The following is a 26394-nucleotide window of genomic DNA, read 5'->3' as shown; positions in this document are numbered from 1 at the left end:
GCCTTTGGCGCAGGACCTGGCCCTTGGCGAGTGTACTGGGCACTTCACATACCATCACACACGCTCTTGGCCTCACCTCTGATGCTGACATACGGTGCAGGTGCATCCTGAAATCTCCTTACCATTCTCTGCTCAGAGCTTCTCTGTGTGGGCACTCCTGTGTATGCAACTCAGAAGTGCAAGAGATTTAATGTCCTGTGAGTCAGCCCTTGACCACTAGAAGGCAGTCCATGGGTGAATCCTGCCCCCTTTCTTCCCTGGGTCCTGAGAAACACTTTGCAAACTAGATCCTATGGGATGGAGTGAGCAATGGCCCAGAGTGGTGGTCGGTTCTATCCTGCAACCTGGGATTGGCTTTCCTGGCTCCCAAGCCACTCCCATCTTCCACACTCCTGCTCCCTTGGGTCCCATTCCTAAATCAACCAGCATGTGAGCCTTTGTCTCAGGCTCTGCTTCTGGGGGAACCCAGGCTAAGACAGTAACCATCAATAAATGTTAGCTTTTATTAATGTTACGGCTAATATTTTGTATTTCCTTCATCTAATATATATTCTGCAGGAATTTTAGTTACCTACCAAATATTTCTCAGGCTTCCTTGAAATCTCCATTCTGTTCCTTGTAGAAGCACCAGCTTTTGGTATTTCTGCCACTCTTGGCCTTCTCTACATCACTAGCCTGCGCTACTCCAGCCTTCCCTGGTCTGCTTCTGCCCAAATGGTGAACACACAGGCTCTCCCAACCCTACCCCTTTTATTTCCCAGGCACCCTTAACTCAGGGCTTTGTACGTCACAGAGATGCATGTGGAAGACCCACAGGCTACTCTGACTTCATCAAATAAGGACGCTTCCCTTTTTCTTGGAAAAAAGAATGAACACTTTTTTTTTGGCTGTTAAGTAAATAATACTAAAATCTGTGTGTCCTTTCCCAGAAGATATATCATGCATTTTTTAATAAGGAAAGAGAGCAAATATCAGTTTCTGTAGGCAAAGGAGACAGTGATGTATTTCCCACCTTTGAGAGGATTGCTCAAGAGAACAGGCTTTTGTTCTCATTTTCACATAAGTTACCCCAGATCCATCCCCGACGTTCTCATCACTCCCCTGGGCTTTTATTGTAACTTCATCATTTCCTGACTGGCTGACTGGAACCATGTTAGAACTACCTGTCCCCTCTACACTTCCACCAGAGTTGTCCTCCTCAAACACAAGTATGATTTTGTACTTTGTAGCTTAAAGACCTATCTATGAGTCCTTATCATCCAGATAGTGAATGGAACCTTTAGGATCCTTTATTTCCCAGCATATCTTTTTCCATTCTTCTCCTCACCCTGCACCGAAGCCGCAATTCTCAGCATCAGCATCATTTGTGAACTTGTGAGAAATGCAGATTCGTGGGCCCACTTCAGACCTGTTCAGTCAGAAGCTCTGGAGTGAGGCCCAGCGATCTGTGCTTTAACAAACTCTCCATTACTAAAGGTTGAGGACTACTCACCTAAGCAAAGCAGGAATGGCCTTGACACCCTATCTGGAAATTCCTATTCATCCTTCAGGAGTCAATTTGGTCATCACCTCTTCCATGAAGCCTTCTCTGCCTTCACCTGACAGCGTTTACCATGCCCTCCTCAGTGCCCACAAGACATGTCTGCTGTGTGAAGTTAAAGACACTCTTGCAATTATTGCAATTTACTTGTCCATCTCACTGATTGGACTACGAGATTGGAGGAATAGAGACTCTAAAAGCTTGTTTTAATTTCTCTCCTCTGTGTACACACGTGCACACACACACACACACACACACACACACACACACACACACTATAGCTTTCATAGAGAAGGAGATCAACGGATAGAGTAGGAAGCCACTGTTAAAGTTCATCAGCCATTTCCACCAAGTGGGATCTCTTCTGATGATGCCCCACCATGAGGTGGTGTAGCCAATTTTTCCTCAGATGTCAACGGAATAGATCCATCCTTAGCTCTTGAGAAAAGGGGGCCTATTGTCAGAAAATGGTCAGTTCCTGGCATTATAGATAAGTAATTCCCTGTTTGCTCTCTGACCCTGACTCTTTTTTAAATAGATCAGTTGAAGCTGTAGTTGATTATTTTCTCTTCAGTCTTAGGGCTACGAAGACTCTTTTTTTTGTTTTTTTTAAACTTTTACTTTTTTTAAGTGTGTTTTTCCAGGACCCATCAGCTCCAAGTCAAGTAGTTGTTTCAATCTAGTTGTGGAGGGCACAGTTCACAGTGGCCCATGTGGGGATAGAACCGGCAACCTTGTTGTTAAGAACACTGAGCTCTAATCAACTGAGCTAACTGGCTGCCCCAAAGACTCTTTACCTTGTAAAACCTAAGCCACTTAAAGAACTTTGAGGTTGCCTGTTTAGGTACACTGGTTTTTATATAATCTGGGAATGGACCCATGACTCTCTCCTATCTGTCTGTGCTCTAGGAGTTAGTCTTGGACTAAGAGGACTCAATCTACTGTGGACTCAGAAAAGGGGTGGGGGTCGAAGGAGAGCCAGGGCAGATGGAGGAGCAAAGACCCTGCCTCTACCCTCCTCTCACAATGTCTCCACAGCTATAAAGAGGTTGGGTAGTAGCTTCCAGTGTTGGCAACCTGGCGAGAGGTTTGCTGTGTCTATGTGGAGAGAGCGATTGTAAAGATTTCTTAATAGGGTAATGGGCCAGGTCTCACTATATTTCCTTTATCTAGGTATCCCCAGTGGCTAGGACAGTACCCAGGATATAGGCATACCTTGGAGATTACAGGTTCAGTTCCAGACCAACGCAATCAAGAGAATATCGCTATAAAGCCAGCCACACATTTTTGGTTTCCCAGTGCACGTGAAAGTTATGTTTACACTATATTGTAGTCTATTAAGTGTGCAATAGCATTATGTCTGAAAAACAATGTACATACCTTAATTACAAATACTTCATTGCTAAAGTATGCTAACCATCTAAGCCTTCAGTGAGTTGTAATCTTTTTGCTGGTCAAGGGTCTTATAAAAAACACAGTATCTGTGAAGCACAATAAAGCAAAGCACAATAAAATGAGGTATGTCTGTACAGCAAGTTCAAAATAAATCATGGTCGAACTTTCACAATTGTGAATTCCAGGGTTTGTGGGCACTATACTACATAAAGTCATTTACCTTTTTCCTACAGTTTGGATTGGATCCTAGACTTTTTGAAAGGTCTCAATTTAAAAAGAGAGATGCAAGCAGCCTGCAGCTGCATTACAATTTTTCTCCAGGCCAGAAGCTTTCCTATAAACCATTTGATGAAATGGCAGATGGCAAAGTTACAACCTTTGCAGCTCTAAGACTTAATAGAGACCATGATCAACTACAGTAATGGACTATCTTGTAATCCAAATTGATGCTTTTATTGTGCTCTGATGGGCTTGTCACTTGTTCTGCCTCTTTGTTAATTATGACAAAAGTTGCTATAATTATACATATTGAACAAATATATCTTTGGCCAATATCCTTCAGATAAAATTTGTGTAACTGAATACCCTATTTTGGGTATTGCTTTAAGAACTAAAAAAGGAGAAAGAGACGACTCTGACAAATCCTGCGCATTTCTGAATAAGTGTGAATTGGGTTATAATAGGCTGAAATGAGAGAAGTAGAATATGCTGGAATACTTTACATTCAGCAGAGCTCACCTGGGTCCTGGCAGTGAGGAATTCTGGGAAACAGATTCTCTCCAGTGAGATTCTTGATTTATACCCATAACAGCCCAATTAAGGATGTGGCAGTGGGCTGTTATGATTATCAGCTCAGCTTCTTCAGGCTGCAGTGATAGACCCCAAGGACCACACATTCCATTTCTGTGTGCCGCTGCCTGGATATGGGCCCTGCACATGTATGACGAGTGAATGGCTGCTTCCCCCCTGCCCCCCAATCGCGGAAGGTACCCGAGATTAACAGAAAAGCCTGCCTTTTGCAGGTATTATAATCAGGAAGACGAAAGTTTCTTCTGTAATGCAGTTTTTGCTTCTGCTTCTAGGATGCTACAATTGGAAGTCCTGCACAGAGGATGGGACATGAATAATGGTGGCACGCAGCATTAGTACAACGCTCCATTCATCACTGCCAAGGGCAAATGGGTAACTCTCAAAACCATCCTGGAAGGCGGGAAAGGGAGAAGAAGTGCGAGCCCTTTGAAATCGTGATTTAACATTCAGCAAAGGATGTGAGTCTCCACGTTAGAAGGGGCCACATATTTTGAACTTTAGCATATATAATGATATTTATAATGTGACCTTTATGTGGAGCTGATTAATCACACAATTGACATGGGGATATTTTCCAAGCAGGCATTTGATTTCATGCATATGTGCTCCCTGTTCATTGAGGGCCATCTACACTACCAACCCGGTTTCAACGTGGGGTAGAAACCGGCTTCAGACTCATCATTCACAGAAAACTGATTTCTTATTACAGGTGCCCTCCTTTAATGGTGACATGATTACATCACGTCAGTGATTTGAGGTTTGTAGAGTATCTGATTTTTACTTCCCAGCTAGTACAACATATTCTGAAGAAGAATAGAGGATTGGAGCTCTCTGGTTCAGGTCAGAATAAATGTGAAAGGCTTGACTTTGGAAAGGATAAAGCCAATTTAATTTAAATGAGGTCCTTAGCCAGTGACAGGGAGTTGAAATAGTACCTAGTCTCCCAGAAGAGGCTGGCATGACCTTTGTGCCCTAATCAGGCTTCCTTGGGCTCAGGTGGACCTAAAGAGCAGTGGAATATAACAGGAAAAATCAAAGAAGAAGTTATGTCCCAGAGTCTGGCTCAGCACTGCAGGGCAGGGAATGAGTGGGGCAGGGGTGGGGTGGGGACAGACAGGGAAGCTGTGACAAGCGGTTTACCTGCTGACCCAGGGCAGATCCTATGTCCGTGGGCCACGGGATCAGGTCCAGGTACCACCTTGAAATCCCAAGCTGCTGCTATACTTTCTGTTCCTGCCACATCAGACCTGGGGCTGTATGTAAATGGGTCATCAGGTGTTTCCTTTGGGAAGGGCTGGGGAAGGCAAAATCAGAGAAACAAGCAGGGACCAACCGCTTGTGAAGTTTTTCCTGGAAGGGTCTGTCATAGAATAATGTCCTAGAAACTAGAAGGAAGGGCTGCTCTGATCAACTGACCAGGGACTGGAGAAGATGCCTGTGAGTCCAGGAGCAGGGGATGGGAAAAGGATGGAAAATGGCAGAAAGTGAATTCTCCAACCCTGCCACTGATCACAGTACAGGACGCATCCCCAGACGGGTTTACTTTGCTGAGAGTGTCTCTGTACTTCTGGGCTGGCACAGCTGAGCTCCAGCTCTGTCCCGAGTCTAGGATCTCCAGTTCTGCAGAGGCACACTAGCCTAATCGAGCTTGGCCATCTTCTGTGACCAACTCAACAGGAGAGTCTAGAAGATAGCTAAGCTACCAAATGTACCAGTGTATTCTTTTTATTTTGGTTTCCTTGAGCCGAGAGGATTAAAATGGTAAGAAAGCTCAGAGTGGCAACACTCTGAAGGTAAACTGAGGATAGTAAAAGCCTCCCCACTTTCCAAGAAGTACTGTTTCTCTTTGTTGCTCACTGAGACCTGGGAGCTACTCTTTCCAAGGGGAATGGACCATTTGGTTTCTGTTGGTTCTGTGTTGTGGGAGTCAGCCCCTGTTGGAGCTGAAGCTCGATACAAAGCCACAGTGAGCTGAGTTGCGCTTGCTGTTCCTTAGACTTCACCTGATAGTACCTTGTTTGGAGAGAATTATAAATGAAAGGGAAACATTCCCACTGGCCAGAAACTTGGCTTAGAAGTGCTCATTTGGGGAAGCTCTTTTTTGCTGTTTAAATAAATCTACTGATATAAATCAGTATTTGTGACTATGAGAGCAGACCAAGTAAACAAAGCCGACATATTTATTGTGAACGGCAAACGCCTTGGAGGTTCTCTGTGGGAATCGAGGAGTGGGAGAGAGCTCATCATTTTCTGCACAAAGAAAACGAACTGTTTCATTCGTTTAGTTACAAAGACATTTTTCTTTAAAAGTAGTTATTACTGAAATCTTGCCAGATTTGTGCCTCTTACAGGCACATGAAGCATCAAGAACATGAGGTACAAGCAACGGCATTAGGATTAGCTCTCACCTTATCTCCACCATCTGGAGGAAACTATTGAAAAGGAGAAAAGCAGCTACTGACAAAATGTTCTCCTGTTGGACAGAAATCATCTCACAGAACATGAACATCAGACGAGGGCATTCTGTGACTATGGAGAAGTGAGAGAAAAATAAAATGAGAGAACTTGGTAATTTATCTACGTCAGCACAGACTAACACAAACCACAAGCATATCAAACATCCTCCTATTTCAGCTCATGAATGACTGTCACAGCTCCCCTGGATCCTCTGTCCCTTTCTCCTTCCTTCATTCCTGTCTTTCCCTTTCCTCCTCCTCCCATCTCTTTTTTCCTTCTTGCCCTCTACCACCTCCTCCTTTTTCTCCTCTTCTTTGTTACATGGCTCACCAGTATTTCTTTAATGATTGATTTATTTTTTTCCCTTTCACATGAACAGTAATTGTGGGTCACGCAATTCTTTCCTTGATACTCTGTTCGTCTTGCTGCTTTGTCTTCTGAAGTACTGTTTTGGGAAAGAAGTCTCATGCCTAGTCTGATATTTTTTTTCTTTGAATATACATCTTAAAATAATTTCAATCTTAAAAATTATGTAAAATCTCTCTTGGAAAATCCATCAGTTTGCTTCTTGAATAAATTGTAGAGTCAGTCGAAATATTGCTGTAACTTCTAAGAAAAGATAAAATACATTATTTCAAATGCTGCATAATTAAAAGTCTAATCCTTGCTAACACTGTCAGTATTTTAAAGTTTAGTTACTGTAATGGGTATGTCATGGTATCGCATTGTGATTTTAATTTGCATTTTTCTGACTAATGATATTCAGCATCTTCTCATATGCTCATTGACCATTCCTATAACTTCTTTTGTGAAGTGTTCTTTTAACTATTTTGCCTATTTTTGCTGTATTGGTTTTCTTCTTATTGAGTTGTAAGAGTTACTTTTATATTTGGATGCAGTCTTTTAGCAAATATCTGCTTCACTTTATGAAACTGAACTGGATATTGTAGCCAAACATATGGGTGTGACTTAATTAAGAACTTTATGTAATTCCAATCTGTGATATGCATTCCAATATAAGGTATTGGTACCATATCAAAAGATTGGCATGTGAATGAGCAATTGCATATTTTAATCTGAAATATATGTGTACTAGTTTCCTATTGCTGCTGTGATGAAGTACACAACACAGTGATTTAAAACAGCACACATTTATTACCTTGAAAGGTCTGTAGGTCAAAAGTCTGAAATAGGTCTCCCCGGGCCAAAATCAAAATGTCAGTAGGGTGCTTTTCTTCTGGAGACTCTGGGGGAGAGACCGTTTCCTTGCTTTTTCCATCTTTTCGAGGACTCCTGCACCCGTTGGCTTGTGGCTTCATTCCTCCGTCTTCAAAGACAGCAACATCAGGCTGAATTCTTCTTATGTTTTCATCTCTCTGGTTGTTCTTCTTTTGCCTCCCTTTTCCATTTTTAAGGAACCTCGTGCTTACACTGAGTACACCAGGATAATCAAGGATAATCTTCCTGTGTTAAGATCATTGGATGAACAACCTTAATTACATCTTCAATCTTAATTCCTTTTGTCATGTAACATAACATATTCACAAGTTCTGGGAATTAGGAGGTGGACATTTTTGGAACACCACTGTTTTGCTTATCATGATATATATTGTTAATTCATAAGATTTCCCCATATTTCTGTCTTTTTTGATTAACCCACGAACTTCTGGTCCCAAATGTGTCAGATAAGAGGACTTTTACAGTGTTGGAGGGAGTTTGACAATTTAACAGATAACACTGACAACTACCTTTGATGTAGATAATTACCCCATATAGGTGAGCACCTTGGGATGGAGAAAAGTTATTGTTCAGTATCCCTCACCTGGAAAGTGGCAGGCCCAGACTTGAACCTCGCTTCTGTGATTTCTCTGGCCATACTTTCTGATCCCCCTACTCAGGGGAGCTATAGTATGAAATGAAAGCTATCATATTTAGAATATTTATTAGAGGATGGTTTTAAAGTAGATCATGCAGAACACAGTGAATCATGGCAGAGACAAGGTATAGAGAACATTGGTCATTTTTACTGAACTCTGGTGGAAAAGACATTGCATGACCGGCATCAAGCAGTACACTCCCTGAGGGCCAAAGGCAATGAGGACTTAGGGACGGGGTCAGGAGGAGCATGTTTCATGAGCAGTGACGGACAACTACAACTTCCTTTACTACAACGGATGAGTGCCATCGGCTGGGAAGTGGTGCTGCTGAGGAAGGCTGAGCCTAAGAATTTCTTACCACATCTCATAGTACTCATTGAATATTCAGGTTCTGGTGGCCTAGGAATGGTGGTTTACAGTATAGTTTGGGGTTATATTGGTATGTGATAGATGAAAGATCTAAATGACAAAAAAGAATTAGAGCAACAAATCCAGGCCTACACACTTCTGATCACTCACTAAGGCCGCTATACCGCAAGTCTTATCAATGGAAACTAAGTGCAGTGCACGTGCATTTTATAGAAAGCGCCAATGGAGAACAGAACAGACGTCCAGTGGTCTCCTTCCTTCTTGTTAAAAGACTTGGATCTCTTTATTCCAGACTTATACCTTCTATGGAACAGAGGAATCATCTCCAGGAGCTCCTGGTTCCCGTGTTAGAAGGGTTGAACTGCCTGATCAGACTGCAGGTTACAGTGGAGCGTCCTCATCCTCCGAGGCACCGGGAGGCCGAACGGCATTGTTAGGTAGAAGTTAGAATATGTAGGAGAGGGAGGAGCGATGGGAGGGGGTCTATAGTGCCCACAGGAAAAGCTCGTAACTAGCTTTGATTAACTGCCTCCAGCCATGTATCTGTTTCTACAACAACAGATGACAAGAGGTGGTCTTGAGCAAGATAAGGATCTGAGTCAACAGAGCGTCACCCATCTTAGGAGGTCCCCCTTCTACCCCCAGTGGAAGAGCATGCACCACCTTTTCCCACCAAATCAATGTCACTCCCTAACCCCACCCAGCAAACTGTAAGTCCTCCAGACAAGAGCTCTCTCGCCCTTTTTTTTTGCACCAGCTCTCTCACCCACACGTTCTCTCTCCCTCTCTCCCTCTCCTCCCCCACCCCGCCCCCATCTCAGCTAGGCCCATTCTCTTGCCTGAGAACCTATCACTAATAAACCCTGCTTGCATATTAATCAGCTTGCTGACCTTTGATGCTTCATTGCGTCGGCAAGAAGAACAGCCTCCCGTAACAGCATGACTTGCCCTCCTCACTTTTGAGCAGTTTATCTACTGAGTACCTGAATGTCTCGTGGGTGGGAGAGGGGGCCGAGTCAATGCCAGAGGCCAGGAGACGAGAAAATGACTCAGTTTCTCAGAGGAGTATTGATCTGCACTAGAAGCAACATATGCACTGTTATAGTTACGAGGAAATTAATTATGTAAAAGAAGACTATGTAAGATACTATCAATGTGTAAAAAACTGAAGGTAAACAGAAGAAATGAAAAATAAGGCTCTCTTTATGAAGACTAACTGAAAAACAGTACTTTAAGAATTTAATTTCTTAGCTACTGCTGTCTTTGTTTCTTTCTCTCATTCTCCCTTCCTCTCATTTTTTCCTTCATTTTCACCACTCTAGTGATTGGCTATTATTATGAGAAAATGCAGGCTGCAAAGAAGCCCCTCAAACCTTGAACAAATTATTGTAGTGTTCAGTTAGTAATGCTGAGCAGTTTACTTGTTTTTCACATTAAATAGTCTACTGTCTAGGATCACTGAACCAGAGCAAATAGACCAGACACATGGTTAAAATGTTAGTGTAACAGCAACAGAAGCTATCAAATACAATTTCTGATTGCCAAGGAGACTGCATGTTTCAAGGTTTCATTCTGTTTCTTGGAATTAAAGCTACAGTCTCTTTGCTCTGATATTTCCCAGAACTTTTGCCTGTGCTCACGGGTCCAGTGGCAAAGGGGAGATGCGTGCACTATATTCTCTTGTTCATTTCTTGGATTTTTAAAAAGTGCCACCCAAAAGCTCCTTGTTTCACCCCTCAAAACCAAAACCAAGAAACACCCAAAAGCTCACTTGCAAACTGATTCATGCAAATTACTATTTCCTTTTGGCTTCCTACTATTTTAGCAGACATTTGCAGATAGATGTGTTTGGATCTCAATTTGGACCATTGGTTATTAATAAAACATTCATCATGCTCACATGCATATGGATTTCTGACCATTTTGGTTTACTGTTGAAACAAAAGGCTGCCCTTGAATTAGAGGCTTCTTATGAAATATTAAAGCTGTGTTAATGACTTTTCACTTAATTACTTTTCACATGGGCCAGGTTTGGTTTACGGTTTGGTAAATGTCATGAGTACTAGTTATAGTGATTTTGAATGACCCTCCATGGTTCTCTGAATTTGGGCAGGACCCATCTGGCCATTTGAAGATTTCAGCATGTGGGTCATTACATATCCAGCAATCACTTGGTAGATTCCAGCTATTCCCAGTGTTTGTACCACTCAAGGGCTCTGGTTTTCCAATAGTCTTTGCAGTTGGCATTGAGTCTCAGAGCAGATGTTTTCTTCTTTATCCTTGATCCATGTGAGGTAGGAAGATCAGGGTAAATCTGGCTTTCTGTGTGAATCAACATGGTCTTTAGTCCAGAGGAAAAGGAGAAGCACTTCCAGAAAGCAATGCAGAATCCCCACAGTGTAAAGCTCATTTTATTAAGTGAAAAATGACTATGTTCGCTCTTATATCCAAATGATAATAAAAAGGGATGATGTGGTCTCAGCAGAGGAAGGTTGGTGTCTTGGAGACGTTTGGTTTGTTTCAGTTTGTGAGTTACCTATGCATGGATCAGAGTGCATCACTCATAGACCATTATTCTTGGTATTTGGGATCTCTTGATACCAAGACCACAAGGAGTGCTTTTAAGATAGAGCCTAAAAATATTCACTTGCTGATTTGTAATTAACAATAAAGTGTTACTACATTTTGAGAGTCTCCCAGTGCTATGACACAAGGTTCTCCTATGGCCTGCAGTCACTTGTGTTATACTAGTCTCACATCTTATATACAAATGGACCATCTGCATGTTTTATTTAGCTATTCCAGTGTTTCTGTGAGGGAGCTAGAGCAGGTGGTACTATTCTCCTATGGTAAATGAGAAAATTCAGAGTCTGTCATGACCTTTGAAGGCTCTGAGATTTTACCCTGTGTGTAAGCTATCAAGCTGGCATGTTACTGTTCTCTGGATGCTGCTGGCACAAGACATAAAACTCCTAGGTCAGAGACAAAGGCGGCAGCATAGTACAGAGCTTGAGCATGATGTTGGGCCCATTACCCCATGGCCTCCAGCCCCTGAGGGGTGACACAGATGGGCCTAGATGGATGCTGCACATGCAGTGGGTTGTGCTATGGAAGAGGGATCTGTTGTTTTTATAGCAAGCAGTAAGCAAACCAGCTCTTGGTCTGGGTGGAGAGGTTACCTTATCTTTCAAGGTTGCTTCTTGCACAAACACCCCTGAGAAATGGCCCCCCCATAAAGAGCCATCAGGGTCTTCCATTCTTGGCACAGCCAGTAAGAACGTAGGGTATTCAGAGCCCATGGGGATGGATTGCCTTTCCTAACAGATCAGCTTCGACTAAGTGATGTTTTCAGGCTTTCCAGGTTAGTAAGTGGCAAAGCTAAAGCTCAAATCCAGGTTCTCTGATGCTAACTTCAGTACTTTTTCATTAATGTTAATTAATGTTAATGTTAATGTCACTAATGTTAATGCTTATAGTAATACCAAAATGAATAGTAAATAATTTATGGATTATTAACCTTATACCAGAGATTGCAGGTGCTAATTTACATGCATTATCACTAAATCTTGTCACATCCCTGGAAAGTAGGTACTGTGTTCTCCTATAAAAACTAAAAAAAAGGCCCATTTAACTACATTTCCTATGTTCACACAGGTAGAAAATGGTAGACCCCAAAGCTCATGAAGCCCAGACAGTTTCTTTTGTAGATATAATTTACGAGAAATTCTGTATATCCAAACTATCTCCTTCATAGCTTTGCCAATCTTTGAAACCTTCACTGTTAGCGATTTGGTCTGTTGATTTAAGAATCTGTTTCTTGTTAAAAACCGAAGTTCTTTGGAAGGGGTAACAATGTCGTGTCAGTCATTTTATACTTGAGAACAAACAAGTTGGAAAGGTTTTTTCATGTTTGTAAACGTTGATGGAGTTGAGGACAGAGAGAACATGAGGACACAGGTGTTTGTTTGGAAAGAGAAGGCTATGACAAAGGGAGAGGTTAAGGATTGAAAGAAGGTTGGGCCAAAAATAGGAACATTGTCCAACTCAGTGTTTGGTCAGTGTGGATCATGCTTCAATTTGTTGTACTTAATGGCTGAATATCGAACACGAAGAAGTCACATCGTGCTGAAAATAATCAGAACATAGCTGATTCCGACTGTCTCAAAATTCTACTTACGTAAAGATAGTTTTGTAGTCCCCGAGAGTGTGGGCTTTGGAGCCAGAGGGTCTGATTTTTTTTTTTAAATTAAAATTTATTGGACTGACAATTGTTAATAAAGTGACATAGATTTCTGGTGTACAATTCTGTAATACATCATGTGTTCACCACCCAGAGTCAATTCTCTTTGGGTCTGAGTTTAATTGTAACTCGTCCATTTCTTAGTGTGTGATCTTATGTATTTTACTAAACACTGGGCCTCAGTTTCTTTGTTTGTGAAATTGGAATAATAATAGGATTGTTATGAAGATTAAATAACTTAATAGAGTTAGAGCACTTAGAAGAAAATGTGACATTTAGTAAGCCCTTAATAAATATAAACTATTATTGTAAATTCTTATTTAGCCCACTTAAAATTCTTTTTGGAATGAGAGCTAATATATAAAATAAGAATATTTAAAATATATAACTTCCTTTAATTTATTATAATGTTAATACTCTTCCTCTTTTATGATTTTCAACTTACATGAAATTCCAGAAATAACTGACAAATGCTCAATTAGGTTTAATCGATTGTAATCTATTTACATAAAATAATTTTTCCTTGAATAAATTATAACTAATTTATGAATAAAACTCATTGTATTTTTTTTGGTTACAAAAGCAATTGCTTTCTTGATTTAACATTTGGGAGTTCCTATTTTGTATCAGTATTGTGTTGGTTTCTGACGGAAGGAACCACTATGAAGACAATATGGCTCCTCTACAAGGAGCCCACAGTCCAGTAGAAAATATTGAGAGATGAACAGATTAGTTTTTTAAAAAATAAGAAAAGTCTAAGAGACATGAAAACATAAAGAAAGAAAGAAAAAAAAATCACACCTCCCCAAAGTAACTTTTCACATATTGATTTTTTTCTTTTTATCATATACATGTATTTTTTAACATATACTTATGTGTGACTTTTATACTGCTTTTTTCTTAACTTTATATTGTATTCATTTACTCATATCATTAAATAATTTTAGAAAACATGATTTTAATGGCTGGTATTATATCATATGCACATATTACAATTCATTTTATTGTCACTCCCCTTGTTGTATATGTAGGTTTCTAGTTTTTCACTAGACTATAGGTAGAACTTGGTAAATATCTTCTATATAAATCTTTGTGTGAATCTCTGATGTTTTCTGCAGTATAATAACTCTTTAAATTAAGTAAAAATTATATACAAATATCAAGAAGGGGGATTAATACTTTAAAGATTTGTAATAGAGGTTGCCAAATTCCTTGTAGAAAGTGTGGATCAACTTACCCTATCAATAATATAAGCAAATATAAATTGGGCTGCATGCTCAGTACTACTTTCATTTCATTTTTTGCTAATTTTATAAGTAAAATTGACATCATAGTTTTAATTTTCATTTCTTTGGTCACTAGAGTGAATTTTTTATTTGTATTTTTATTTCAGTTATTTGAATAAAATTGAGGGTTTTATACCATTTTCGGCCCTTTGTCTTCTTTTGTGAATTTCCTGTTAATGTTCTTTGTCAATCTTTTTATTGTCATATTCATATTTTTCATACTGAAATTTATGTAGTAAGAACTGTCAAACTTTGCTATACGATGTATGGAAAAGTTCCTCCCCATTTTGTTTTCTCTAGTCTGCAGAGGGAAGAGAGAACAAATCTAGAGGGAAGCACTTGGGAGACAATGTGAAGTCTCTGAGAAAGATACAAGGAATGCCTATAAATGTAGCTGGTATTCTTTTGTTAAAAAGATTTTTGTTGAAAAGTGTAACTAACATACAACATTATATCAGTTTCAGGTGTACACTATAGTTATTCACATTTATATACCTAAAGAAGTGATCACCATGAGTCCAGCAACCATTTGACACCGTACAATGCTATCACAATATTTATTGACTATATTCCCCATGCTGTACATCACATCCCCATGACTAATTTGTTTTATACCTGGAGATTTGAACCTCTTATTTCATTTATGTTCCCCCCTTTTTAATTTTTTGATTACAGTTAACATTCAATATTATTTTGTATCAATTTCAGGTGTACATCATAGTGATGAGACATTTGTGTAATTTAAGAAGTGATCCCCCTGACTAGTCTAGTACCCACCTGGCACTCTACATAGCTATTACCATATTATTCACTATATTCCCTATGCTTTACTTTACACCCCCATGACTATTCTTAACTACCAATTTGTACTTCTTAAACTCTTCACCTTTTTCACCCTGACCCCTTCCCCTCTCCCATCTATCACCCCAATAAATCTAGTACCCATCTGACACCATATATAGTTATTACAATATTATTGACTATATTCCTTATGCTATACCCTACATTTCCATAACTACTGTGTAACAACCAATGTGTATTTCTTAATCCCTTTCCATTTTTCACTGACCCCCACAACCCTCCTATCTGGCAACCATCAAAATGTTCTGTGTATCTATGACTTTGTTTCTGTTTTGTTTGTTTATTTTCTTTTTCAGATTCCACATATAAATGAAATCATATTGCATCTGTCTTTCTTTGTCTGACATACGTGTACTCCACTCAGCACAATCCTCCAGGTCCATCCATGCGGTGGCAGACGGCAAGAACCTATGCCCTTCGATGACCAGCAATATTTCATTTTATATGTGTGTGTGTATATATATATATATATATATATATATATATATATATAACATAAATATATATAAAATAAAAAATAAAATATATAAATATATATAAAATAAAAATAAAATATATAAATATATAAATATATATATATATATATATAATAAAAATAAAATAATATAAAAAATAAAATAATATAAATATATATAACCTCCTCTTTATCCATTCATCTATTGATGAAGACCCAGGCTGCCTCCATATCTTGGTTATTGTAAACAATGCTGCAATGAACTATGGATGCACATGTCTCCTCGAAATAGCATTTTGGGTTTCTTCAGATAAATACACAGAAGTGGAATTACTGGGTCCTTCTTTGTCTCTTGTTATAGCCTTTGTTTTAAAGTTTTGTCTCATATAAGTATTGCTACCCCAGCTTGTTTTTCGTTTCCATTTCCATGAAATAACTTTTTCCATCTCTTTACTTTCAGTCTTTGTGTGTCTTTCAATCTGAAGTGAGTTTATTGTAGGTAGCATATATAAGGGTTTTGTTTTCTTATCCATTCAGCCACCCTGTTTTTGATTGAAGCATTTGGTTCATTTACATTGAAAGTAATTGTTGATAGATATATAGCTATTGCCATTTTATTCATATTTTTGAGCTTTTTTTTTTTCAATTTTAAAGAAATCCCTTTAACATTCCTGGAATACTGATTTGGTGATGACAAAGTCCTTTAGCTTTTTCTTGTCTGGGAAGCTCTTTATCTGTCCTTCGATTTTAAATGTTAGCTTTGCTGGGTAGAGTAGTCTTGGTTGTAGGTCCTTGCTTTTCATCACTTTGAATATTTCCTGCCAGTCCCTTCTGGCTTGCAGTTTCTGCTGAGAAATCAGCTACTAATCTTATGAGAGCTCCCTTATAAGTTACTGGTTGCCTTTCTCTTGCTGCTTTTAGGGTTCTCTCTTTGTTTTTAACCTTTGCCATTTTAATTACAGTGTGTCTTGGCGAGGGCCTGTTTGGGTTCATCTTGTTTGAGACTTTGCACTTCCTGGGCTTGTATATCCATTTCCTTCACCAGATTAGGGACATTTTCAGTCATTATTTCTTCAAACACATTCTCAATCCCTTGCTTTCTCTCTTCTCCTGGTATTCCTATGATGATGCAAATGTTGTTATGCTTGGTGGTGTCCCAATGGTCTCTTAAACTGTCCTCATTGTTTTGGATTATTTTTTCCTTTTGCTGTTATGATTGGGTGTTTTATGCTACTTTGTCTTCCAAATCGTTGATTCGCTCCTCTGCTTCATCTAGTCTGCTGGTGATTCCTTCTAGTGCATTCTTCATTTCAGTTATTGTATTCTTCTCTTCTGTGGCTCTTTTTTATGGTTTTTATGTCTTTTTATTATGCTTGCTATCTCTTTGTTGGAGTTCTCATTAAGTTCCTTGAGCAGCCTTATAACCATTGTTTTGAACTCTGTATCTGGTAGGTTGCTTGCCCCCATTTCATTTAGTTCTTTTTCTGGAGTTTTCTCATATCTTTCCATTTGAGACACATTTCTTTGTTTCTTTATTTTAGCTGCCTCTCTGTGTTTGTTTCTATGTTTTAGGTAGATCTGCTACGTCTCCCAGTCTTGGCCAGGTAGCCTTATGTAGTAGGTGCCCTGTGGGGCCCAGTGACACAGTCTCCCAGTCACATGTGCTGGGTGCTCCAGGAATGTCCCATCTGTGGATAGTGTGTGCCCTCCTGTTTTAGTTGAGCTTTGATTGCTATTGGCATGTAAGTGGGTGGAATTTACTCTCAGGCTGACTGGCTGTGAGGTTTGGCCATGTCCACAGCTTATGGGTTGTTGTGTGTGTGAGGGTAGCGTGTAGGGGAGGAGGGCTTATCACATGGAGCAGGATTCGCCCCAGTGGGCTCTGATGCCTATTGAGATCACCCTTTGGGTATGTCACTTGTGGGGCTAATTGGGTGATGCTCTGCTGTGGTCTGAAGCCAACCACCAAGCGTGGTTCTGGGGCTTCTTGAGAGGGGCTCTGGTGCAGGTCCAGGTCAGTCATTGCCTGTGACCAGCTGGGACTGCCTGGTTTGTCCATGGTTGGTCACTGCCTAAGATGGACCTGGAGGCATGTTGGAGAGGCCATACTGTGAACAGAGAATGGTTGCCACCACTACCAAATCTGGGGTAGTTCTGCAAAAAGCGAGGACATGTCGAGGCCTGCTGCCACCTGCTGTTGGTTGCTGGCTCTGGTAAGGTTTAGCTGCCCATAAAGACTCCTGCAGTATGGAGTTCAGTGGGGCCGGGTCTCAGTGAGTCAGCAGTATGGAGCAATGGAGCTCACCAGGCCAATCTGATTTAGATTTGGCCTGTGGGGATGGGCTCAACACTGGAAAGATGGTGCCTGCCTGCTGGCTGCACCAGAGGGGACCTCACACAGGGACAATACCAACCGTTCTCCAGTCCTCCTCCCACAGCCACACACCTCAGCTCCCTGTATGCCTCTGATGCCCCCCAAGTCACTGTTCCTCCAATGGAGCCCTAAGTGAGTACCTGCGAGCAAGTGAGTCTGTGTGGGCTCTTGAAGCAGACACCTGGGTTTCCTGTAGCCTTCTGTCCTGTCCAGGTGGTCAGAATCTGCATTGTTTTTCACAGCCAGATGTTGTGGGGGGTTCCTCTTCCTGGCTGGGGAAACTAGTGTGAGGCTGTCGTCCCTTGCTCCTCTGTGGGGAACCTCTGTGGTTGGGATATCTCTCCCACGTTTCATCTACCACGCGGAGGTTTGGGGCCAGCCTGTTTTGTGTCTCTGTCCCTCTTACCAGTCTCAACAGGCTTCTTTATATCCTTTGTTATAAAACTACTGTCCAGCCAGACTTCAGATGGTTCTCCAGGTTGATTGCTCTATAATTTAGTTATAATTTTGACATGTTCCCGGGATGAGATAAGCACAGCATTTATTTACTCTGCCATCTTGGATTGGTCCTATAGCTGGGATTCTTAACCTATTATACAGATGAGAGAAAGGAGGCTTAGAGAATCTGAGAATTTGTAAATATCAGAGGTAACCAGTAAATGTCAGAAGTGGGACTTCATCCCAGGTATGTTGGATGCTAAAGTCTGTACTTTTGTTTAGTATATTACAGTGACTCCCTTGTTCTCTCTTTGCTGCTGTAGAGGCTGCTAAGACCATTCATTCTTTTCCATGGATTACTGATCATTCATACCCACAATAACAATGTGGTCTGGAATTGTAGAGGAGTGGGCCTGACATGATCTTTGTATTTAGATTTATCTTTATATATCATTGTATTATTTTCCTGGTTATTATCATTTTTTACTTTTTCTGTTGGAAAAATGTCAAAGAGTGTATTGTATGTAGCAGATGCTTCAGTGCATGTCTATATCCTTGTTTTCTTGAAAAAATATATATTCTGCTGTTGGTGTGTGGAGTGTTTTGTAAATGTCATTTAGAACCTGATAGTTGATGGTGCTAAGTTCTATGTCCTGGCTGATTGTCTGTTAGTAGACCTGTCAATCGTCAAGAGGAGTTTTGAAGTCTCCACTATAACTGAATTTCTTTTATTTCTCATTTTAGTCCCACCAGTTCTTGTTTCACTTATTTTACAGCTCTGTTTTTTGGTGCATACATTCTTAGGATTACTGTGAATTGACCCTTTTATAATTATGTAATATCCCTCTTTGTCCCTGGAAATTTTCTTTGCTCTGAAGTCTGCTTTATCTGATATTAATATAGGTATGCTTATATTACTTAATGCTTGGTATATCTTTTTCCATCATTTTATGTTCAATTGGGTATGATTAAAGTGATTTTTTTTAGATAGCACAGAGTAGGGTCATTTTTGTTTTTATCTATTCTGTTAATCCTTGTCTTTTAATTGTATATTTAAACTATTTACATTTAATGTAATTTTTGATATAGTGCTTCAGCCTGCCATTCAATTGCTTTGTGTTTTTCCCTGTTTTTAATTTCTCTGTTTTCTTTTTCCTGCCTTTAGTGAGCTACTTCAACATATTTTGTAATTTTTAATTTTGATTCAGGTATAGTATTTTTGAGTACATCTCTTTTTAAACTATTTTTTTTATTTTTCAGTTACAGTTGACATACAGAGTGATTTCTATATAGATTTTTTAGTGATTGCAGTTATGTATACATAATCAGTCTACTACTGTAAACATTTTTGTAGTTCAGTTTGAAGTGTAGAAACCTTCACTTATGTCTCTTTATCCTCTCGTTTTATAATATAAGTAGTATGTTTTATATTATAATGTACTATAATTATCTTAAAAATAAGAAAAAAGACTGTAAGGTGGAGAGAAAAAGGCCGACTGATTATAGAGACCTTGGGACCCAAGGAATGACACAGCAATGAGTTCCCTGAGAATTCTTCTTGCTTCCCATATATCCCCGATTGGTTGCCGGAGTGACCTCCATCCAGTAAAGATCAATGGGCACAGATTAAAAGCCCAAAGAAAAGCCTGCCCTCTCTAAAGAACTGGGAGAAGGGAATTTAGCAAGACAGAAAATTTTTCAACAATAACTACCTTACTGCAGCCAAATACGGAAAAACACAGGTACCCTGCTATCCCCGTTAGCAAAGACTCAATGGGGAGCTTAAATTTCCACTCTCATTTCGTGATAATAAGGTTTTGTATGATATGCATTCTTCTAAATTTGTTGAAGTTTGTTTGTGGCTCAGAATATGATCTATCTTGATGTGTGTTCCATGTGCACTTGAAAAGAAAGTACATTTTGCTGTTGTTGGGAGGAGAGTTCTATATATTATTTAGGTTTAGTTGGTTGATAGTGTTGTTTGGTTCTATAATATAATTTTTAATGGTTTTGTGTCTTGCTCTATCAACTGCTGAGGAGAGTATTGTGGATTTGTTAATTTCCTCTTTAAGTTCCCTCGGTTTGGGGCTCGTATATTTAAAGCTTTGTTGTTTAGTTCGTACATAAATTGTTATGCATTCTTGGAGGATTAACCTTTCTATTATATAGTGTCCTTTTTTGTCCCCAATATTATGTTTTTTGAAGCTTGCTTAGTAGTATATGAATATAATTAGTCCAGCTTTCACTTGTATAATGTGTGCATGGTGTATCTTTCTCCATCCTTTTCCTTTTTTTTTTTTTTAAGATTTTATTGGGGGAAGGGGAACAGGACTTTATTGGAGAACAGTGTGTACTTCCAGGACTTTTTTTTTTCCAAGTCAATTTGTTGTCCTTTCAATCTTAGTTGTGGAAGGTGCCGTTTTAGCTTCAAGTTGTTGTCCTTTCAGTTTTAGTTGTGGAGGGCGCAGCTCAGTTCCAGGTCCAGCCGCTGTTGCTAGTTGCAGGGGGTGCAGCCCACCATCCCTTGTGGGAGTCAAACAGGCAACCTTGTGGTTGAGAGGATGCACTCCAACCAACTGAGCCATCCAGGAGCTCAGCGGCAGCTTAGCTCAAGGTGTCGTGTTCAATCTTAGTTGCAGGGGGTGGAGCCCACCGTCCCTTGTGGGACTCAAGGAATTGAACTGGGAACCTTGTGGTTGAGAGCCCACTGGCCCATGTGGGAATTGAATTGGCAGCCTTCAGAGTTAGGAGCATGGAGCTCTAACCGCCTGAGCCACCGGGCCGGCCCCATCCTTTTCCTTTTTATCTACTGTGTTTCACTGAAAATAACACCTAACTGGAAAATAAGCCCTAGCATGATTTTCCAGGATGACATCCCCTGAACATAAGCTCTAATGTGTTTTTTGGAGCACAACTTAATATAAGACCCGGTCTTATTTTTGGGGAAACACGGTATATACTTCCTTAAATTTAGAGTAGATTTGTTTTGGATGAAATATATTTGGGTCTTGCTTTTTTATCCAATCTGAAAATTATTGTTTCTTAAACTATTTAAATCATTCCTAATTAATGTGATTATTGATATGGTTGGATTAGAATCTATCATTTTTCTAGTTATTTTCAATTTCTTCCATCTGTTCTTTGCTATCCCCCTTTTCTGCTTAGGACATTTTTTATGATTCTATTTTATTTCCTCTATTGACTTACTATTTATACCTCTTTTAAAATTTGTTTTAGTGGTTAACCTAGGTCTTATAATATTGAAGTTTAACTAGTAATCTCTTCAAATGATATTATACTCTTTCATGAGTAGTGTAAGGACCTTTCAACTGAATTTCTCAACTCCTTCTTCCCATCCTATAAAGGGAAGTTGTCATACTTTAAAAGCTGTTGTCATACTTTAAAATTTTTCATATGTTATAAACATAGAAAGCATTGCTACTACGTTTTTGCTTTAGAGTAATTAAAAATAAGAAAAGATTAATTTTATCTTCATTTATTCCATTTCTTTTAGTTTTGTTTCATTTTGTAGATCGAATTTTCAGTATTATTAGTTCTGCCTGAAGAACTTCTAACCTATTTTATAGAGTAGGTATGCTAATAATAAATTTCCTTAGTTTTTGTCTGAAAAGTATTTTTCCTTCTTTGTTTTTTTTTTTTAAGAAAGGAGAAAACTGTATTAAAATTGTAATACTTAATATATACTGATAACAAAAGATGAATACAAGTCACGTTTGACTTCTGCAATTACAAGAGGTGCTCAAAGTGGTTACCATCAGTGTAATTTTTTTTTTTAATGTTTTTTTTCTTTTTTTTTTTTTAATTTTTATTTATTTATTTATTTTTTTAATTAGTTTCAGGTGCACAAGACAAAGCAAAACTTAGACGTTTATCATTTATATCCCTCACACTGTGTGAACCCCCCTCCCCCCATCCACTATCCCTCTGTACGTTCCCAAAACCTCTCACCTTCCCCTTATTCCCACCCCCCCGCCCCTCTAGCAACCCTCTGTTTTTCCTCCATGTTTCCAAAACTGTTTCTGATTAGTTCATTCACTTATTCTTTTCTTTAGATTCCGCATATAAGTGAGATCATATGGTATTTGTCTTTCTCTTTCTGACTTATTTCACTTAACATAATGTTCTCTAGGTCCATCCATGTTGTTGCAAATGGTAAGATTTCTTTCTTCTTTATGGCTGCGTAATACTCCATTGTATAAATGTACCACAGTTTCTTAATCCAGTCATCTACTGATGGGCATTTCGGTTGTTTCCAGGTCTTGGCTATTGTATATAGTGCTGCAATAAACATAGGAGTGCATAAAGATTTTTGAATTGGAGTTTTGGATGTCTCCGGATAGATACCTAGGAGTGGGATTGCTGGATCATAAGGTAGTTCCATTTTCAGATTTTTGAGATATCTCCAAACTGTTTTCCATAGTGGCTGCACCAATCTGCATTCCCACCAACAGTGCACCAGCGTTCCCTTTTCTCCGCATCCACGCCAGCACTTGTTGTTTGTTGATTTATTGATGATAGCCATCCTGACTGGGGTGAGGTGGTATCTCATTGTGGTTTTTATTTGCATTTCTCTAATGGTTAGTGAGGTTGAACATTTCTTCATATGTCTGTTTGCCATCTGTGTGTCCTTTTTAGAAAAATGTCTCTTCATGTCCTCTGCCCATTTTTTAATTGGGTTGTTTGTTTTTTTGGAGTTGAGTTTTTTATAAATTTGTGATATTAACCCCTTATCAGATATATCATTGGCAAATATCTTTTCCCAATCAGTAGGATCCCTTTTTGTTTTATTGATGGTTTCCTTTGCTGTGAAAAAGCTTTTTAGTTTGATGTAATCCCACATGTTTATTTTTCCTCTTACTTCCTTCGCGCGAGGGGATATATCAGTAAAAATCTTACTCCGGGTAATGTCTGTGAGGTTTCTTCCTATATTTTCTTCTAGGAATTTTATGGTTTCACATCTTACATTTAAATCTTTAAGCTCCTTCATTTTTTGAATGATATTTTTGCTGGATATAGAATTTTGGGTTGACAGTTTTCCTTTCACCACTTTAATGGTATTGTCTTCTAGTTTGGATACTTCTGATAAGAAGTTTGCTGTAATTTTTATCTTTCTTCCTCTGTATATGATGTTTCTTTTATATCTGGCTGTCTTCAATAATTTCTGAGTCTTTGTTCTTAACAGTTTATAATAGGCTGAGCATTTTTATTTTTTTAAATCATGCTTACTGTTGTTTGAACTTCTTGGATCTGTTGTTTCATGACTATCATTAATTTGGAAAACTCTTGGCCCTTATTTCTTCAACTATATTCTTCTGGCCCTTTGTCTCTTTCTTGTCCTATGAGTATTGTTGTACAGCTCTTGGATGTTCTAATTTTTAAAAATCTTTTCCATTTTGTTTTCCTTCTTAAGTTTAATTTTGGGTAATTGCTATCAACATTTTTTCAGGTCTACTTATTCTTTCCTTCGTTGTGTCAATCTACTAATGAACAGTTGAAGACATTCTTTATCTCTGTTACTGTCTTACTTATTTCTAGCATCTCTCTAATGCAGTTACTCATGTGATCTTGGATGTCTTCTATCCTCTCAATTAGAACTTTTAATATATTAATCAAAGTTATTTTAAATTTTCTGTCAAATGGTTCCAATGGTCTGAGGCAGAAGCTAGAATTTGCAGAGTTGTTTAAGCAGTGCCCAGAGTTGCTTGTCTCTATTGTAGAGAACATCACAGACCAACAAGATCTCTTCGCCAGCTTGCTGGGAGTAAAATTGAAATAACAAAACAGAAGAAACAGTCTGGAACTTGGTTAGAATATTTTTCTCACTAGAATACTTAAATGTGCTAAGCCTAATTCCATAAATCTAAATTCATAATCTCTTCATCATGAGCTTTATCTCTCCTTTAGCTCTTATATAAATGTTCTGAGCATTAATTTATATAATTTTGAGTATGATTTTAAAGGAGGATATTATAGGTTTTTTTTGACCCAATTCATTTAAAATGTTTCTTTTTACCCCCTGTCATAATCTTCCCTCACTAATTTCTGTAAGCAGTATTTTTTTAGAAAATTCTCTGAAGGATCTAGCACATGCCGAGACAACTAACATCAAGATTTTTCAAAACAGAGTAGTGTTTTTAATTTCTAAAACAGTCAGTTGCAAAAATTATGTGGCTTTGAGGGATAATCACACACATGCACCCTACAAATAATGTGATAGTTCTTTGAAAAGAAACTTGGACTGTTTTGCTTATCTTGATATTGGGGAATATATTCTTACCGGTAACTATTTTCTTGACATGTGAATAATATAAGTGTAATTTCACAAGCTATTCACCCATCCACCTTTTTACCCACTCACCCATTCATTTATTCAATAAATATCCTCTGAATGCCTATCAGCCAGATATTACATAAATAATACAGAGATGTTTCTTGCAGGAAGTTTATGACTTACTGGAGGAGACGAGATGTATTAAGTAATAATACACAATATATTGCGACATTCTTACCTCTTCCCTGGGAGCAGAGCCTGCATGGGACACCTGTTTGCCCTTTCAATTGCTACAGCTAATTTTTTGCACACATTCTCTCCTGTGCTCTGTTGCACAACTCAAACTCAGAATGAGACTGCTGGTGCTCCTTTCATGTTCTTTGGGGTTAAAATTCTCTCCCTGACGTACACGCACAATCCCTATAATATTTATGAGAGTTACTAGCTCCAGCAGGAGGCTCTGCCCCTGAAGCTGTTGGAAGGCATTTGAACAGCTTTTCAGTGAAGATTAATGGTTACAGAAAAGAAAAAAAATCTAGGTCTGTCAGCTGGAAGTTAACTCGAAGTGATATAACAGAAGAAAACCAGCGAGGATACTTCACAAGCGAGGTGTGTTTAGGAGTTTACGATGGAACTGAAACTTTGATGAATTACATGTATAAGGCTACTGACAGGAAAGTGTCAAAGTTTGTGGATAACAACAGAGAATGTAATTAGGGTTACTATTCCAGAATGCCAAAGCACACCAGCAATCTGCTTGTTTAAGAGAATAGTAAGCAAATGCATTTGTTTGGGTTAAATTCATTTGCCAAGACAGACTTAGAAAGAAAGCTGTCCTAAGTGGAATTGTGTTGCTGTAAAAGGCACCGATTCCCATGACTCAGGCTTTCAAACTTCTAGTGAGCATAGAATCCAGCAGTTAAAGTGTTTCACTCTTTCTGTCTTTCTGGTCTTCCTTTGTCTCTCTGGGTTGAGAATCTAGATGGAAAAACAGTGAAGAATCAACTAATGTGGAGGTTTGGTTCAGGAGTTTTAGTTATTCCTTAAATACTTATTGTATTTTGCTTATTTCTTAAAATGCAATTGAGACAAATGCCACTGTTTGATTTTCTTTGGAATCTTATCTGTTCTCATTTTGGCTGAGAAGCTTATGACTTCTTAGACATAAGTTCCTACAAGGTGTTCTGTAAACATCGATTCAACAATTTGGTGCTATCGTCATTTGCCAAGAGTCCCTCATTCCCCCACTCATTTTAGGGGTCTAGAATCTCAGACATTCTGCTGCATTCCACGTAATGGAAAGCTGCAGGGAAGAACCAGGCAGGGTGTCATCATCTTTATGATTTAAACAGAGTTCTTTATCATTCACCCAGTTGTCAATATAGTCTACCTAGAAAAGACATCATCTGAGACAGAATCTGTAGTCAAAGGTCCTCATCCTTCCAGAACAAGCTGTCCTACTCCTCTGTCCTGAAGGGAAGGCTGTGTTATTATGAGTCTGAGCAGATGGTGACCTGCCCCTTAGAGATGGTCTGGTGTCTGTGGTACTTGACACATCTTTTTTTCTTCTGTTTGTTAAACGTCATCAGTGCCAAAAAAAAAAAAGATCTTTCTGAGTAATAAATTTGAGAAGTATGTATTTCTACAGGGTACAAATCTGTATGTTCTCACTTGCAATTCATGAACCTTATTGAGGTTAATACACTTAAGAGCAGGAATAAGAAATATTAGCTAGGGGCCGGCCCGGTGGCTCAGGTGGTTAGAACTCCATGCTCCTAACTCCGAAGGCTGCCAGTTCGATTCCCACATGGGCCAGTGGGCTCTCAACCACAAGGTTGCCAGTTCAATTCCTTGAGTCCCGCAAGGGATGGTGGGCTCCACCCCCTGCAACTAAGATTGAACACGGCAGCTTGAGCTGAGCTGCCGCTGAGCTCCCAGACGGCTCAGTTGGTTGGAGTGTGTCCTCTCAACCACAAGGTTGCCTATGCGACTCCCACAAGG

General features: G+C 39.1%; 1 long non-coding RNA gene across 1 annotated transcript in view; it reads left to right on the top strand.

Annotated features, from left to right (window-relative positions):
• The window catches only part of LOC141571106 (uncharacterized), a 230181-nt gene that overhangs the window by 47706 nt on the left and 156081 nt on the right, over nucleotides 1–26394 (top strand). The gene's annotated exons all lie outside the window — the stretch shown is intronic.

The sequence above is a fragment of the Rhinolophus sinicus genome, chromosome 16 (assembly GCF_057876585.1).
Source record: "Rhinolophus sinicus isolate RSI-liver-muscle chromosome 16, RSI-T2T, whole genome shotgun sequence".
Classification (NCBI taxonomy): Eukaryota; Metazoa; Chordata; class Mammalia; order Chiroptera; family Rhinolophidae; genus Rhinolophus; species Rhinolophus sinicus.
The sequence above is the reverse complement of the archived record's forward strand: the minus strand, read 5'-3'. Positions and strand labels throughout refer to the sequence as shown.